Source organism: Mauremys mutica, chromosome 2 (assembly GCF_020497125.1).
Source record: "Mauremys mutica isolate MM-2020 ecotype Southern chromosome 2, ASM2049712v1, whole genome shotgun sequence".
Classification (NCBI taxonomy): domain Eukaryota; kingdom Metazoa; phylum Chordata; order Testudines; family Geoemydidae; genus Mauremys; species Mauremys mutica.
The window spans coordinates 267718495-267735196 of NC_059073.1; positions in this window are offsets into that span (position 1 = coordinate 267718495).

The window sequence follows — 16702 nt, forward strand, 5'->3', positions numbered from 1 at the left end:
GGAGACACTCTCAGTTACAACAGTGTAAGTCCAGAGTAACGCCATTGAAGTTGGAACTGTTGTTTTAGATTTACTCCTGAATAATTTGAAGCACATCTGCTTCAATTTTTGAATTATCTGTATTGTGCTGAGAAAATAGAGAAACCCCTCATCCTAGAAGTTTGAGTTTCTTTATGCTACCAAGATTTCCTGAGTGGAATACAAATTATCAGAAACTTTTGCAGATCTGATGGGTACCAGAAACTTTTTCCGCCTAAATTGCAACAGCCATTCACATATTGATTTAGCTTTTAGAGTAAGTACTAAGGATGTATGAAACTCCCTCCCTCTATTTTGACAGTCTCTATATTTTCATTCTGCTCTTTCTCAGCACCATTTTCACTAGCATTAGAATTTGTCTTCTCTACTTTCTCTCTGCTCCTTGCTCACAATCTCTCTTTAATGGAAAATGAATGTATTAATTCCCAGTTTTAGTCAAATTTTCAAAACTGCAATGTTCAAATAGTTCAAAATTAGGCATGAGCTTGACTATCCCCAGTGAGAAATGCACCATCACTTTGTTGCCTTTGAGGATTTGGACATGAGAAAAAATGTGTGAGAACTCTTCCTGATAAGGTTTTCCATATGAAACACCAACTAACCTTTATGTTTATAGTGGAGTGTAATGCTGTGAGTTCTCAACTGCCCACAGTAGCCTGCCATTCACCGGAGCCCTGGATATGGTTTGGAAGAGTTCGTCTCTGTAGTGGGAGGGATAGGAGAAATGAATGTGAGGAAATACTTGAAAGGTTCAGCTTCCACTAGAATAAATCTGAATAGCCTTGAGCTGACAGATGTAAAAGGGCAATTGTTTAACAACTTCCTTCTGCCAAGAGACAATATTACAAGCCCCTGTAAAATACAATACACTATGTAATATAAATACAGTGCAAGTATGTTTAGTAAATTAAATAGCTGGGAGTAGAATATTTGGATACTTGGCCACATTTTCTTGACTTCTAATTGTCCAACAGAAAAGAAATGTTGGCTAGATATCAAGTCAGAAATTTCTTGGTTAATTTAACTTTCCATTCCGATTACCCCACACTGAGCCTCCTGGTAAACTGAGTAGGTTTGCTAGTTCCAGAGAATAGTTTTGCTTAATAGGAGACTATTTATCTTGGCCACTAAAATTTCCTCCATGTGGACTGGAACCTCTCAGGTTTAAAATACAGAATTCACAGGAAAGACTGGGAAAGTCACCACAGCAAGTATGGATGCCTTCCAATTTATCAGATCCCTATGCCACTGATAGAAAGCAGGACACACCACCAACACTGTTTGAGGGTCACATCCAGCCCCTTTCTCCATGGCTTGGATGATTCTTCTTCAGATAAACTGGCAGAGCTCTGGTGGGAGAGGGAGGTGCTGGTTGTGGGGGCACTGCTCAGCAAGGACCCGATCCAACTCCCAATGTAGTCAACAGGAGTCTTCCTTGAGTGGCACAACACCATCTCTGGGTGAGCCCCCACAGCAATGCATGAGAGGTGGGGCATGGGTGGGATGCCCACATAAAGTACCCCCTTGGGCTACTCCAGAACTATTCCACAGAAGCCTCTCTGGAGCAGATCTGCAGCCACTCCGTGGCCTGGGGAAATGGATTACTCTCACTGTGTCCTTCTGTGCATCCCCCCAGCACTGAAACTTTTTAAAGATGTAGTGCCCATCTTTAAAAAAGGGAAGAAGGAAGATCCAGGGAACTACAGGCCAGTCAGTCTCACCTCAGTCCCTGGAAAAATCATGGAACAGGTCCTCAAGGAATCAATTCTGAACCACTTAAAGGAGGGGAAAGTGATCAGGAACAGTCAGCATGGATTCACCAAGGGCAAGTCATGCCTGACTAACCTAATTGCCTTCTATGATGAGATAACTGGCTCTGTGGATGAGGGGAAAGCAGTGGATGTGCTATTTCTGGACTTTAGCAAAGCTTTTGATACAGTCTCCCACAGTATTCTTGCCAGCAAGTTAAAGACGTCTGGGCTGGATGAATGGACGGTAAGGTGGATAGAAAACTGGCTAGATGGTCAGGCTCAACGGGTAGTGATCAATGGTTCCATGTCTAGTTGGCAGCCGGTATCAAGTGGGGTGCCCCAAGGGTCGGTGCTGGGGCCGGTTTTATTCAATATCTTCATTAACGATCTGGAGGATGGTGTGGACTGCACCCTTAGCAAGTTTGCAGATGACACTAAACTGGGAGGAGTGGTTGATACGCTGGAGGGTTGGGCTAGGTTACAGAGGGACCTAGACAAATTAGAGGATTGGGCCAAAAGAAATATGATGAGGTTCAACAAGGACAAGTGCAGAGTCCTGCACTTAGGACGGAAGAATCCCATGCACTGCTACAGACTAGGGATCGAATGGCTGGCAGCAGTTCTGCAGAAAAGGACCTAGGGGTTACGGTGGACGAAAAGCTGAATATGAGTCAACAGTGTGCCCTTGTTGTCAAGAAGGCTAATGGCATTTTGGGTTGTATAAGTAGGGGCATTTCCAGCAGATCGAGGGATGTGATCATTCCCCTCTATTCAGCACTGGTGAGGCCTCATCTGGAGTACTGTGTCCAGTTTTGGGCCCCACACTACAAGAAGGATGTGGATAAATTGGAGAGAGTCCAGCGGAGGGCAACAAAAATGATTAGGTGGCTGGAACACAGGACTTATGAGGAGAGGCTGAGGGAACTGGGATTGTTTAGCCTGCAGAAGAGAAGAATGAGGGGGGATTTGATAGCTGCTTTCAACTACCTGAAAGGGGGTTCCAAAGAGGATGGATCTAGACTGTTCTCAGTGGTAGAAGATGACAGAACAAGGAGTAATAGTCTCAAGTTGCAGAAGGGGAGGTTTAGGTTGGATATTAGGAAAAACTTTTTCACTAGTAGGGTGGTGAAGAACTGGAATGGGTTACCTAGGGAGGTGGTGGAATCTCCTTCCTTAGAGGTTTTTAAGGTCAGGCTTGACAAAGCCCTGGCTGGGATGATTTAGTTGGGTTTGGTCCTGCTTTGAGCAGGGGGTTGGACTAGATGACCTCCTGAGGTCCCTTCCAACCCTGAGATTCTATGATTCAAGCAGGGGGCTGGGATCTCAATATGCTCCTAAATGCCAAAAAACAAAGTAAGGCAAGAGCTCACAAGAGGAATCCATACTGGTTTTGGCCATATTTCTATAAGAAAGGGAATCCTTTGACCAGTCAGAACACTCCCTACCACCTCACTTATGTAGATGACAACCTGAAGAAGATACTTCCTGTTTATTAAGTTATAACCATATCCTGTGCTCAATAAAGTCAGAGGCCCAAGGTAATAATTAGCCTGGAATATGGTTATTTTTGAGTTAACAGAAAAAACCCAGAAGTTACTGTTATATTGCAAGTAAAATAACTAAATACTGAACTTCTGAGAGTTTGTGTATTTTAGAACTGGGAAAAAAAACCAAATTAGTTACAGTGGTATTATGGAATTGTGGGCATATGGATGGAGAGTTTTAAGGTCAGTCAAAAATGAGAGTAAAGGGATATGCAGATTGGATAGTTACTGAAAAATCAGATTATCATTGTGAGCGTCTATTTGTGATCTCTGCACTCTGATTGGCCAAGACTGCTTTATTTCAGTATAATCTCTAATAATAGAATTATACCGTGAACAATATATGGGATGATCAATAATAATGAATTCATTCAGTGGTGTTATCACTGTATCTTCACCTTCATGGAAACATTCAAACAGCTGTATCTTATCTTAGAAAGTAAAAGCAGACATTTAGATTTTTGAAGCTACTTGAAGAAAAAGGGCCCTCTATATTTTTCATAGGAATGTCCATATATTTGAAACAAGGACACTCTATTCTAAAACAATTTCTCAAGACATATAGCATAGCCAGTAATGCAAGTGTCATACTGTTTTTCTTGGCAATTATCAGCCACTAATAAATAGCAATAAAAATCACCTATGCCAATAAACTGGATTACAGTGTTTAAAATATCCTGGGAGAGGCAAACCTCAGTATCTTATATTCCCTATATAGCTTCATAAGTCTTCACATCGGTTATATCTAAAATGTTTTTTCTAGTTCAGGAGATATATTCTGGCTCTAGCAGTATTCCCCCTCTTGAGTATAGAGCAATCTTCTCTACCTCTAGAAGCAGAAAGAACTTTTCTAAGTGAGCTCACTGTATGACAAAAAACCTGAAGCCAATCTAGAGAATTTTAGTCCTTAAAAAGGAAATTAAACTGGACAGAGTGAGGTATCCTTTTTATCCAACCTGAAAACATTACCTTTAGAAAGGCACACTGAACACTCGTGTGTAACCAGCACTGCTTTTATCCAACGGGAACTTCTGTTAGTGCTTTGACAATTCCATGCATTCAAGGAAGCAGCATTGTCCAGGTGATAAAGCACAGGGCTAGAAGTCAACAGACCTGGATTCTGGCTTTGCTGGTGACTTGCTGTGTTGCTTGAACAAGGAACTTCTCTGGACATTACTTTCCCCAACATTATAAAGAGGTAACAATGCCTTCCTACCTCTATAATTATCTTAGAGATCAGCAGATGAAAAGTGCTAGATAAATGCTTAGTGTTATCAGTAATTAGGTGTCTTTGGTAAGTCAGTCCATGTTATTCCTTATGTGTGAAACTCACCCCAATACAGAGGATGACCCCTTAAGCCTTTATTAAGTGTGTTACGTGCTGCACGGGGGGCTTGTTTGGTATGTTTCACATGATAGCCAACAACAGGTTCTGATGTGAAAACTACCTTCTTTCCAGGTAAACCACAGTCTTTTCTGCTCTTTCTACCACTGGGAGCTCCCTGTCAACCTCTTCAATTTGGTATCACTGCCTTCATTTCCTCCACCTTATTACTGCTATTTCTACATCACCTTATTTCTTCATGAATAGATTTTTTTTTCCAGTGGTTACATTTAAAATTATTCGTTAGATGGGCGAACAAGAGGTAGGGAGAAAGATATGAGAACACTTACTTTCTAACCTAGATCATTTCTGTTGTAGCAAAATGCACTGTTACTGTAATTCTAAAGGAAGTCCTATCAGGGCTAGTCTACGCTTACCTGCCAGGTCGACGCGGAGAGTTCGACTTCTCAGAGTTCGAACTATTGCGTCTAATCTAGACGCGATAGTTCAAACTCCCCGCGCACTCCGGTCGACTCCGGAACTCCACCACTGCAAACGGCGGTGGCGGAGTCGACCTTGGAGCCGCGGACTTCGATCCCGCGGCGTCTGGACGGGTGAGTAGTTCGAACTAGGGTACTTCGAATTCAGCTACGCTATTCACGTAGCTGAATTTGCGTACCCTAGTTCGCTTCTTAGTGTAGACCAGACCTCAGATGTGTTAGATTAAGGGAAAGTCTATGGTGCAATCACAGGGTGTCTCTGCAGCTCATGTAGATGTACCTGAGCTAGTTTTAATCTAGTCCCAGAGCAATGAAGCCATAGTAGCATGAATTCAGGGTAGGCTATACAAGCCAACCTGGAACTCTGAGTAAAATAAGGTTAGTTCATGCTGAAGCATTCACTGCCACAGCTGCTCCAGTATCCCAGTATTTGCACTGCAATCACACTCCATGATTGTAGTATAGATATACACTCAGTCTTTAAAATTCAATACTATTTTGATAACATACATCATGGAATGTTCTCTCTAAAGCATCTCCTCCTATTGGTCTACTGCATGCTAATGCTGGGAAGTTCAAGAACAACCTGCCATCATCCTCAGTATTGTCCATTAGCTCAATGATTGTTTTCTTCATAAGCACAAACTCATATCCTAATCTATAAATGACTCTTTGCAGGCTTTCGAACACCTGTTATGAAAATCAAGAGATACGCTAGTGCCAGAAAGAATGGGGTTACAGATTAATCAGACCCAAGGTCTTCAACCATCTTTTGCTGTGCATATATAGCAGTGATGGAACAAAATCTCAGAAGAAAACTGCACATTGTTGCTTGTTATTTCAAGAATGAGTAAACAAAAACCAAAATTAAAGCAGCTGCAATCTTTATTTGGCCACCTTAATATTGCATATTTATTGCAACATGGTTTCAGCAGGAGGGATCTTTTGCTATATGTCAGTCTGTACCACCTCTATTGTAAAATTATGTCATAACTTTGTTCTTTTAAAAGAAAACATCAAAGAGAATTTGCAAATCTGGAAAAGATTTCTGAAAAATTTCAATGGGGTGTCTCTGTGACATTCTGAGTGGCATGAACTGTTTGATACTCAACTATTTACAGATGTACATGGAATTTTGGCTGCATTTGCTGCCTGTATTTTCCAGAGACACTGCATATAAATGGAGGGCCAATTTTTGTGTGTGTTATAGCGGAACTGGTTAGGAAAGTCACATTTCTGAGAGTTTTTTCTTGTGCTTGCAAGCATTGCCCAGTGATCTAAGACTGCGTGTATGTGTGCATGCACACATGTCCATGTGTAAAAATTAATAAAAAGGTAAATGTTTTTCACATCCTCACATTATTTTTTGTTACAGTAGAAATGCTGAATCTTGAAACTGAGGGAAAGAGAAAATATTCTTTATGCTGAAATAATTAATTTTATGTCACTTGAAGCTTTCTGAGCTAGTATTATTCTTTTGCCTTTGTCCTACCTTCAAGCCCTCTCATACTGGGATGGAAAGAGTCAAATTATGCCAGAACTCATTTAGAATACTTTGTCACTTGCCTCCAAATAGCAAACAGCACCCTGGCATTTGAAATATAAGGGAGTCGGTGTACTCCTTCCCAAATATCACTGTGATGGCAGCAAGTATATTTATACAGCCTACAATTAATTATTTTGAAGGATTTCACTAATGTTAATAGCATTCTTAAAATAAACAAACAGAAAAATTATAAGTGGTATTGGTAGTTCATCTAGAACAGTGGTTTTCAACCTATGGTCTGTGGACCCCTGGGACTCCGCAGACTAAATTGAAGATTTCCAAAGCAGTCCACACTTCCATTTGAAAATTTTAGGGGTCCACAAATGAAGAAAAGGTTAAAAACCACTTGTGACAGGTTGGATCACAGAACCCCCCCGGGGTCTGCCACCTGATGTGCCAAGACTACTTATGCCCCTGCTTTCCCTGCCAGCTCGGGGCCCCAGCACCTGTCTCGCTGAGCCAGACACGCTCATCTGCTCCAGCAAAGACCCAGGGTCTGAATTACTTGCCCCAAAGCTGCAGGTTTACCTGAAAGCAGCTCACAGAAGTGTTCTTGTCTTTAGCACTCAGATGCCCAACTCCCAATGGGATCTAAACCCAAATAAATCCATTTTACCCTGTATAAATCTTATGCAGGGTAAACTCATAAATTGTTCGCCCTCTATAACACTAATAGAGAGAGATGCACAGCTGTTTGCTCCCCCAGGTATTAATACATACTCTGAGTCAATTAATAAGTAAAAAGTGATTTTATTAAATACAGAAAGTAGGATTTAAGTCGTTCCAAGTAGTAACAGACAGAACAAAGTAAGTCCCCAAGCAAAATAAAATAAAATGCGCAAATCTATGTCTAATCAAACTGAATACAGATAAGATCCTCACCAGTTCCAGAATGCTCCCTTTTTACAGGCTAATCTCCTTTTAGCCTGGGTCCAGCAATCACTCACCCCCTTGCACACTGTCCTTTGTTCCAGTTTCTTTCTAGTATCCTTGGGGGTGGAGAGGCTCTCTCTTTAGCCAGATGAAGACAAAATGGAGGGGTCTCCCAGGGGTTTAAATAGACTTTCTCTTGTGGGTGGAGATCCCCTCCTCACTCCTATGCAAAGTCCATCTCCAAGATGGAGTTTAGGAGTCACCTGGGCAAGTCACATGTCCATGCATGACTCACAATTTTTACAGATAGCATCCATTGTTTACATGCTACCTTGAACGTCCTCAAGTAGACTTCTTATGTGGATTGGAGCATTCCAAGATCCATTGTCCTTTAAGTGTTTCTTGATTAGGTACTTAATTCCAACATTCCTTTCTCCAGGAACCGACCAAATGCTCTACTAAGGTTATTTAGAACTGAAGCCAATACACAGCCAACATTCATAACATTCATAACTTCGAATACAAAAATGATACATGCATACAAATATGATTAATACATTCAGTAGATCATAACCTTTATGGCAATATGTTACATGGCATATGTAGCATAAACCACATTCTAAGCATATTTCCATAAAGCCTTATGGGAGGTACCGTCACACCACTGAGCTAGAAATTTAATAATTTAAGACAAATAAAGCAAATACCCATCTAAAGATTTGCAAGCACAGAGTATCGAACTAGCTTTTTTCCTGTAAGTGAGTCAAACTCTTTTAGGAGATATAGTGAACCATAGGGCAGAATATTTTGTTCTAGCTAAGTTGTTACTAAAGTGCCCATCTGCATGATATTTAGGCACCAGAGACAGAAGATAATGTTTTTTCTCTGTCTTGATTCTGCTATTAATGCTTAGCTGCTTTAAAGTCAATGGGAGTTAAGTGAGTGTCAAAGCTGACTGGTTAGTACTATACAAAGCTGGGAGGAATCCGAAGTTTTATGCTAATTTTTGCTAGCATTCTCACAGATCTTAGCACACTTTTCTTCCTGTAAAGCTGACTTAGTACATGAGGTACTGTGAATTTCCCTTTAATGCCCTAAAGGGAACAGCTATGAAGCATAAAGGTGATTCGTGTCGAAGTGCCGATACTGGAAGCTCCAGGGATTAGTTATACATCCTAGTACACAGAGCTGTGATTTGGTAGGGAAAAGTATATGAATGGAAATCAGCTGGAGTTCTCACCTACACATTACTTCAGATGCACTAACAGAAACAAACATAATGATTTATCTGGGAGAAAATAAGCTAGTAATAGGTATAGAACTCAACCTCATTAAGATGTAGATGCATATGATACCTTTTAGGCAGGCAATACAGAATTTTAAATGGCTCTGCCAGAATGACTGTCAAACCATGTTTGAAGGGAGTCAAAAGAAGACACAATTGAAAATAATTTGTTGAACAGAGTCTTGATATTGTCACCCTCTAGGCTTGGCGGTATTAAAATATGGTCTACGACATATCATGTCCCTGTGTGTTAGCACATCCCAAAGGCTTACACCTATGTATTAGATATTCAAGCAGATTATTCAATGCAGCCTTGCAGGGCCCTTTGAAAGAGAATCTGACATGATGGGCTTGCTGGCCTACCAAGCAAATCAATTATAGGAGAAAGCTTAACACTGGTATATATAGGTCATATAGAAACAACCCCTATTGTCCAGTGAATTGAACTGACCCCTGAGTAATGTCACATTATCCAGTGTAGGTACAGAAGGCAAAGATTCAGATATTTGTATTGTGTGAATAGAGTCAGATTCATAGACTTTAAGGCCAGAAGAGATCGTTGTGATCACCTACTCTGACCTCCTGCACACTGCAGGCCACAGAACCTCACCCATCCACTGCTATAATGTCATGCCATAACATGAGCTATTCCTATACAGGGTAAAAATCTTTGTGCAGTTGTTGATTAAAATGAGGACAGTCAAGTTGCTTCAAGATGAAGAATGACTGACAGGCAACGACCATCTGATATTTGATATTGTTTGCTGTTATTTATTATTTAGTGCAGGGGTGGGCAAACTTTTTGGCCCAAAGGTCACATCTGGGAATAGAAATTGTATGGCGGGCCATGGATGCTGACAAAATTGGGGTTGGGATGCAGGAGGGGGTGAGGGCTCTGGTTGGGGGGTGCGGGTTCCAGGGTGGGGCCAGAAATGAGGAGTTCAGGGTGTGGGAGGGGGCTCCGGGTTGGGGTAGGGGAGTGGGGTGCGGGGGGATGAGGGCTCCAGCTGCGGGTTGCAGGCTCTGGGATGGGGCTGGGGATGAGGAGTTTGAGGTGCCGGAGGGTGCTCCAGGCTGGGACCAAGGGGTTTGGAGGGCAGGAGGGGGATCAGGGCTGGGGCAGGGGGTTGGGGCCTGGGGAGAGGCTCAGGGGTGCAGGCTTCAAGCGGCGCTTACCTCAAGCAGCTCCCTTCTTCAGCTCCTATGTCGAGGCGTGGCCAGGTGGCTTTGCATGCTGCCCCATCCACAGGCACTGCCACTGCAGCGCCCATTGGAGTGCCAGAGGGGGCCAATGGAGAGGGGCCATTGGAGCATGTAGGAGCCAGAGCAGGGCCATGCCACAGCTTCCAGGAGCCGCATGGAGCAGCCCCCAAGCCTGCACCCTGGCTGGAACACTGAAACGGGGCAAGCCCCAGCCCACACTCCCCAGTGGGAACTTGCGGACCGGCTTAAAGTGACTCCGGCCTGCAGGGCACAGTTTGCCCACCCCTGATTTAGTGCTTATTGATTACAAGATGGAAAAAATGGTTAGCTGCTATTTAGAATTAACACAAAACTGTAGGCGTCAGTTGGTATGAAGTTATATGGGGCCAAATCAAACTTTGGTCAATATAGTAGATTTTTATGTCAAACATTTTCTGGAAAAGAAACAGATTAAAATGGAATAGGCACTATTCAGTTTAAAAATAAATTTCCTGTTATTAGAGTAGGTCACTATTACAGGATGTTTGCTACGTGCAATAAACCTTTGGGGATTGCAATCATACTGGACACAGAACAGACTGTGACAGCAATAATAAAGTGTGCTGAGCTCCAGTGTGGGAAAAAGCAATGGAAACAAAAGCTACAGTACTGTATATTCCTAACACAGATTCACACTGAAATATGACCTTGAATAATTACAAGAGCTGGAAGTATTTTGCCTTCATTTCCATATATTTCCCATGTCTGTCTGAATCAAAAGGAAAAACACACTTTTGTGAATTAATTGTATTTTATTTCTTTATTTCTTTTCCAATATATGCAAACTCTGGGTTCATGTGCAGTAGTTAAAAACACTACACATAGCATCATATTGTGCAATGCCAGCAGAGAGACCTTCCAAAAGACTAAAATAAACACCCAGCCCCCCACTGGCAAAACCTGAGAAAAGAGATGTGCTGGGTAACAGGCCATGAAGACATCATATTTAGCTCCTGTTGCACCAACAAGGAAGTGAATTCTAGAGCTGGGAGGCTCTCCACTGCCTGCCCCCAACCACTAGATATTAGCACAGGGTTCCTCAGCTGACTTCTACTGCCATGACAGGAGTGCTAGAAGAGAGGCAGACAAATACAGAGCCAGGTCTCAGGCGATGGAGGGCTTTATAGATCTATTTCAACAACTTGACTGGATGCAAACAGGAAGCCAGTCCTGCTGTCAGAGAACTGTAATGTATCTACGCAGGCTTTTATACTGAACTTGTCACCATGCTATCCAAGTACCTTTACCCCTGAGTCTAAAACCACTGAGCAGAAGGGCAGCCACATTCTGCACCAAGTGGTTGTAAAGGGTACCTCAGGTAGAGCACAATATAGTGATCTATTCTGGGGGCCCCAAAGGCAAAGACAACTGCAGCAGAAGTCCCTTATTTTATTTATCAGATATAAATAAAAAGGGCCGATTGGGAATCCAAAAAGCAATTGTAGGACACAAAATCAGCTCCAAATTGTGACCATCTTGGACATGGAGTAAGAGCAGACTTGGACCCAGAAGAGGGGGCAGCCAAAACCCCAGCGGTATCCTCACGATGCTAACCCGACATACCAAGATACTTAGCCCATAAACCCTTCAGAGCTGTGACCGTGCCCATGTATTTGTATGTACTGGGCCCAATACAAGGGGACACTGATCCTGACTGAGGCCTCAGTAATATAAATTAAGTAATAATAATCACTTTAGTCTTCTCTAGGGTAAGTGTCCGCTAGCTCATTCTCCACCAAGTTCCTGTCTGAGGCAGGCAGTGGGAAAGCAGACACCCCACCCCATCCATGTTCAACACAAAAGAGGTGTGCAGCTGAATGTAGTGATGGCAGGCCACCCCAAATGGTGTCATCAGCTCCCTCAGCAGCATTCCATATGTGTCAGATACATACAATTCTTTTTAAGAGTGCCCCCAAATCTCTATAATGGCCAATTTGAATTGTATTTCTAAATGAGCAGGTTGTGAGTGGTCAGTAAACAGGCACCAGATGCAGGAAGGGTGTGAAATCCATGGGTGGTCAGAATCTTATTCCCTTCTCATGGACCAATGTAGCTGGCTAGCTGTGGAGGTGGGTAAATACTATTCTGTCTAGAGAGGACATGCAGGCATTGTGTTCTCCAGGAGCTTAAAAAGACATTGTCCTGGGCAGTGCAACTGCACTGTTCCCTGCTTTGGGCTTTGTCTGGTGAAAATGTCATCTCCATGCAAGAACCTCTACACGCACACTTGCCATTCCCACCAGCATTGGAAGTTACCTCCACAAAGCACTGTATTTATATTCAATTTTTAAATGCTGCATTATTTTTTTCCTGTACTCAAAATGCAAAAGACACACAGACATGACAAGTAAAAGCTAGATCCATAGGTGAAGCCAGGGTGCACTTCACACAGGACCTGGGGTTGGTGGAAAAAAGTGGCTCTGAAACCACCTTTTTACTTCCCTGGTCCTTGCACCTGACCCAGCATAACCTAGGTGTGACTGAAAACACCCCTCTGTTCACACCCTATACACTATTGCAATAATCTTTGTCCAAAGAATGCCTTGCAAGGTATCGTTTGAAAACTCATACTTTGCTGGTTAGTATTGTCCTGGTAAAATATGTGTGGCAACATTGTATGTGAAGATATAAGATTCACCTGTATGATGTTAATTCATGTTCTAAAGCCCACAGCCCTGAGCAGGGAAGGAATGTGTGCTTGCCTTAATTTGCATTTAAGCAGTAAACAGAGTCATCAAGCGGGGAGGGAAAACAAAGGAAGTTCAAACAGGTGAAAAAAACAGCAGGGAATATTCTTCTAAATAGTCTCTGTCTCCTGAGTCTCAGCTGGAAATGTTTTTCAAGAGGGGGAACTGAAACTATAAAAAGGAGGGTCAAACCAAGGCACCCATTTCTCTCTCTCATTCTCTCTCTCTCCACTTGCCCATCACATTCTCTGCGCCTAAGAACACAAAAGGAAACAGCCATTGGACTTTAGGTGAGGAGTTCTGACCTAAAGAGTTTGGTCAATAACCTTGCTGGAAATATGTGGTGAGAAATTTTATTTGAATCTAATATAGTTTGTTAAATTAGGCACTAGTAAACATGTTATCTTTAATTTTCTTGTAACTATTTCTGACTTTTATGCCTCATTACCTATACTCACTTAAAATCTCTCTCTTTGTGGTTAATAATTTTGTTTTCCTGTTTTAGTTAATCCAGTGTGTTTAAAATGAAGTGTCTGGGTAACTATTTAAGATAATAATCTGGCATATTATTCCCTTAAAGGAATATTTATACAATATATTTGTACTGTCTAGAAGAGGCTGGGGAGTGCAAGATATACATTTCTGGAGGAAGATCCGGGACTAGGGGTGCTTTGGGGTCACCCAGCAGTATAACTAAGGCTGGTGAAAGCCAGGGTGTAGCTGGCAGGTTGCAGTTACACACACACACACCCTCTCAGGGTGTGGCTTGTGTCCTGGAAGGCTGTTTGTGCACATCTCAGGTGGAAGCTATTACAGCAAAGCATTGTAAGGCACCCAAGGTTCCAGGACAGGGGTGACACAGCCTCACACTAGTCTGGAATGTATCCCTGGTACATCACACAAAGACAGCTTATAGAGAACACTGGATCGCGTGATCCCCAGGGACCACTCCCACCACCTGGATCACTGGAGAGTACTGTCTCCTGCTCATAAGTGCTCCCAATGCCCATGGGGTGGGAACTGGGGAATATATGCCAGCTCTACAAGCTTTGCATTGCCCAGGGATTTCCCCTACATCAGGAAAATTGCTGGTTTGCCTGTTAGGGCAGCTCTTTGCTTTCCGTTGCCAGAGCCACACAGCAGGGGTGTAATCAGTTTCAGGATCTGACCCAAGCACTCGAGTTAACATGCCCTTTCGGCAGTGCTCAAAGCCTTAATCCTGATTTAACTGGCTTAATTCCCCTGCATAGTGCTCCCATGCCAATCCCTGGTTGCCCATACAGAGGGCATTGCCAGGAATAAGAGTCAGTGAGCCCCTGTAACCAGTTGATCCCCAGTTGCCAGGACTGGCCCTGAGGTTCTTTTGGAATCAGTGTAAAATAGTGTGAAGACTGCTTTCCTTTATGCCAGAAAACTAGCTTTGGCACTGCCTGGAATAGGAAGAGTCAGAGCTACTTTTGCTTCCCCACTACCATAACTTGCAACTGAGCACAGTGTGGCTGGTCCAGGAATCTGGGCCAATATATGACAAAGGAGAGTGGGGAGTTAAGCATTCCCTTTCTCTCTGAAAATCATTTGGCCACCACATGGCTGGAAGCCATTGCACCTGTGAGCACATCGCAGAGGTCACTGTGGCCTGTCTGCTTCAAAATGTTGAAAACAGCAGAACGTACAGGGGGAAAACGAAACACAAAAGAATCTGAACCATTCGATTTTTGTTTTGGAGAGTAAAACACTGTTTATTTTCCTTTAATTATAGAGCAATCAGGCTCCTCTGAAAGGGGCTTACAGATTTCACTATAACTTTCCTCTTAATTGGATGTTTGTGAATTTAAAGGTTTTCTACTGTGACTTGGGGAGCGAAACAGAAACATCATTTCTACATTAATTTAATTCTCTTATTTCCACCCATTTCTCACAATCAGGTCTCCTTGATATATTTAATCTTTCTCAACGGTTCCCATGGCAACTCCTCCTGGTTGTGGTGCTGCCGAAGCCTACTGTAATCATGAAGCCCAGCCTTGCCAAGGGAAGTGTTTTTCCTTTCTCCCTCTCTCTCTCTCTCTCTGTTTGTTTGTATAGGGTAGTCCTAAAGAGCTACTTTTTGACCTTCTCTTGCCCCTCTGACTCCTTCCAGTGGCATCCCACAAGGGATAGAAAATATTGAACAGACCTGATTAAGGATTTAGCTACATTCTGGGCCTCCTGTTTTCAGTTGTGCCGCACATTGCTTGTTACAGCGGTGTTCAGCGCAAACTCCTGTCACCATAAGATGATGTGGATCTTGTTGACATTCATCCTCAGAGATCAATAGCCTCACCACTGCATTGTGTCAGAGGTACCATAGTGTACATCTATATAAAATAGTTCATACTATAGTGTGTAGTATCATATCTGCAGTGTTCAGCTATATCATTAGCCCATACTATACAGCACAGCACCATAGCTATACTGTACAACTGTATATAATATCCTATGCCAGGCTATGCTGGCACCAGCAACGTTGGGATTATGTAGTGCAGAGTAGCTTAATGGCAGTGTGTCATTCTAATTTCCTCCCTACTAGTCACCTCCCCCTTCCTCAGACAATACCAGCTCCAAAGAGTGGACTGTGTGACTAGCAAATCAGATATTATTATTAATCACTGTAATTACTTTTCTTGGCCCAATTGCAGACCTGGGGAAACTAACCACAGTCTCTGGAGTGCAACCTTAACGAAAACATGTTTCCAAGCCACCATTACCTCATTGTTAGTCATTTTAAACCAGAAAGACTCCTGAACCATTTTTTCCCTACCATTTCCCAACCCTCATATACTTCACACACGTGCATATGAAAGTGTGTGTATGTTTATATAGACGACAGACCAATGGCTCTGTCAAAAACCAAGGTATTTAATCTAACTGTCCACATTTAGGAATTGGTGGGTAGGTAAGCTAATGGTTTTCTGCCACTACAAATACCCACAACAATTTAATATGAACTCTTTAACCACAATAATAATAATATAGCTTCTTACTGCAAAACGGGTAGTTTGCACAAGAAAACCCCTACATTCAAACTACAGCTTCCGATGACATTTAATGGTGGGAGAATATTTTTGTTTACCACTTCTGGGAGCTGAGAATGCCACAAATAATGACATTTAAATACCTCCTCTGAGAGGCAGCCACTACAATTTTAGCTAATTGGTGGCTGTGAATGCGCTGTATAAATTAGATGACTTTAATTAACAGTGTGCCTAAATACCTGATGTAGTACCAGCTTCTCATGGACAGTGTGAGCAATTATTCACAGACTCCCAGGCTGTGGTGGGCAGAATTTTTTTAAACTTCGGGGGAAAGCAGAATAAAGATGGTCTCGTGGTCATGGCCCTGGAACGGGACAACGAATATCTAGGTTCAGTTCCTAGCTCTGCCACAGATTCCTGTAGAACCTTGGACAAGTTACTTTGCTAGATGCAGTTGGGTGACTCAAAGGCAGTGTGAACCACCCAGAAGTCCCCTGGTGGGGATTCCTGCCAGCTCCTAAAACTCCCTCCATGCAACCCCCCCACTGCAGGAGAGAAGATATCAGGGCAGGGAGAGGGAGTGCCTGGAGGGTATTCTGGCTATCTCCCAGCCTGCTCTAACCTGGGCCAGGACTGAGGCAGAGAATCAGAGAGCCATACCTAGTTCCCTGCAGCTATCCACCACCCCAGTGCACCCAGCAGAAGCAGTGCACAGCAGAGAACATGGCTGTTCATCTCTCTGTCCCTCATCTTCACACTGTAAAATGAGGAGACACTTCCCTGCCTCTCAGGGAGACTGGGAGAAAAAATTCCTCAAAGCTTGTGAGACACGCGGGAACTAGGGAGATGGGGGTCATATAAGGCAACAAACAATAAATACTACTATCCAACTGTCTAATA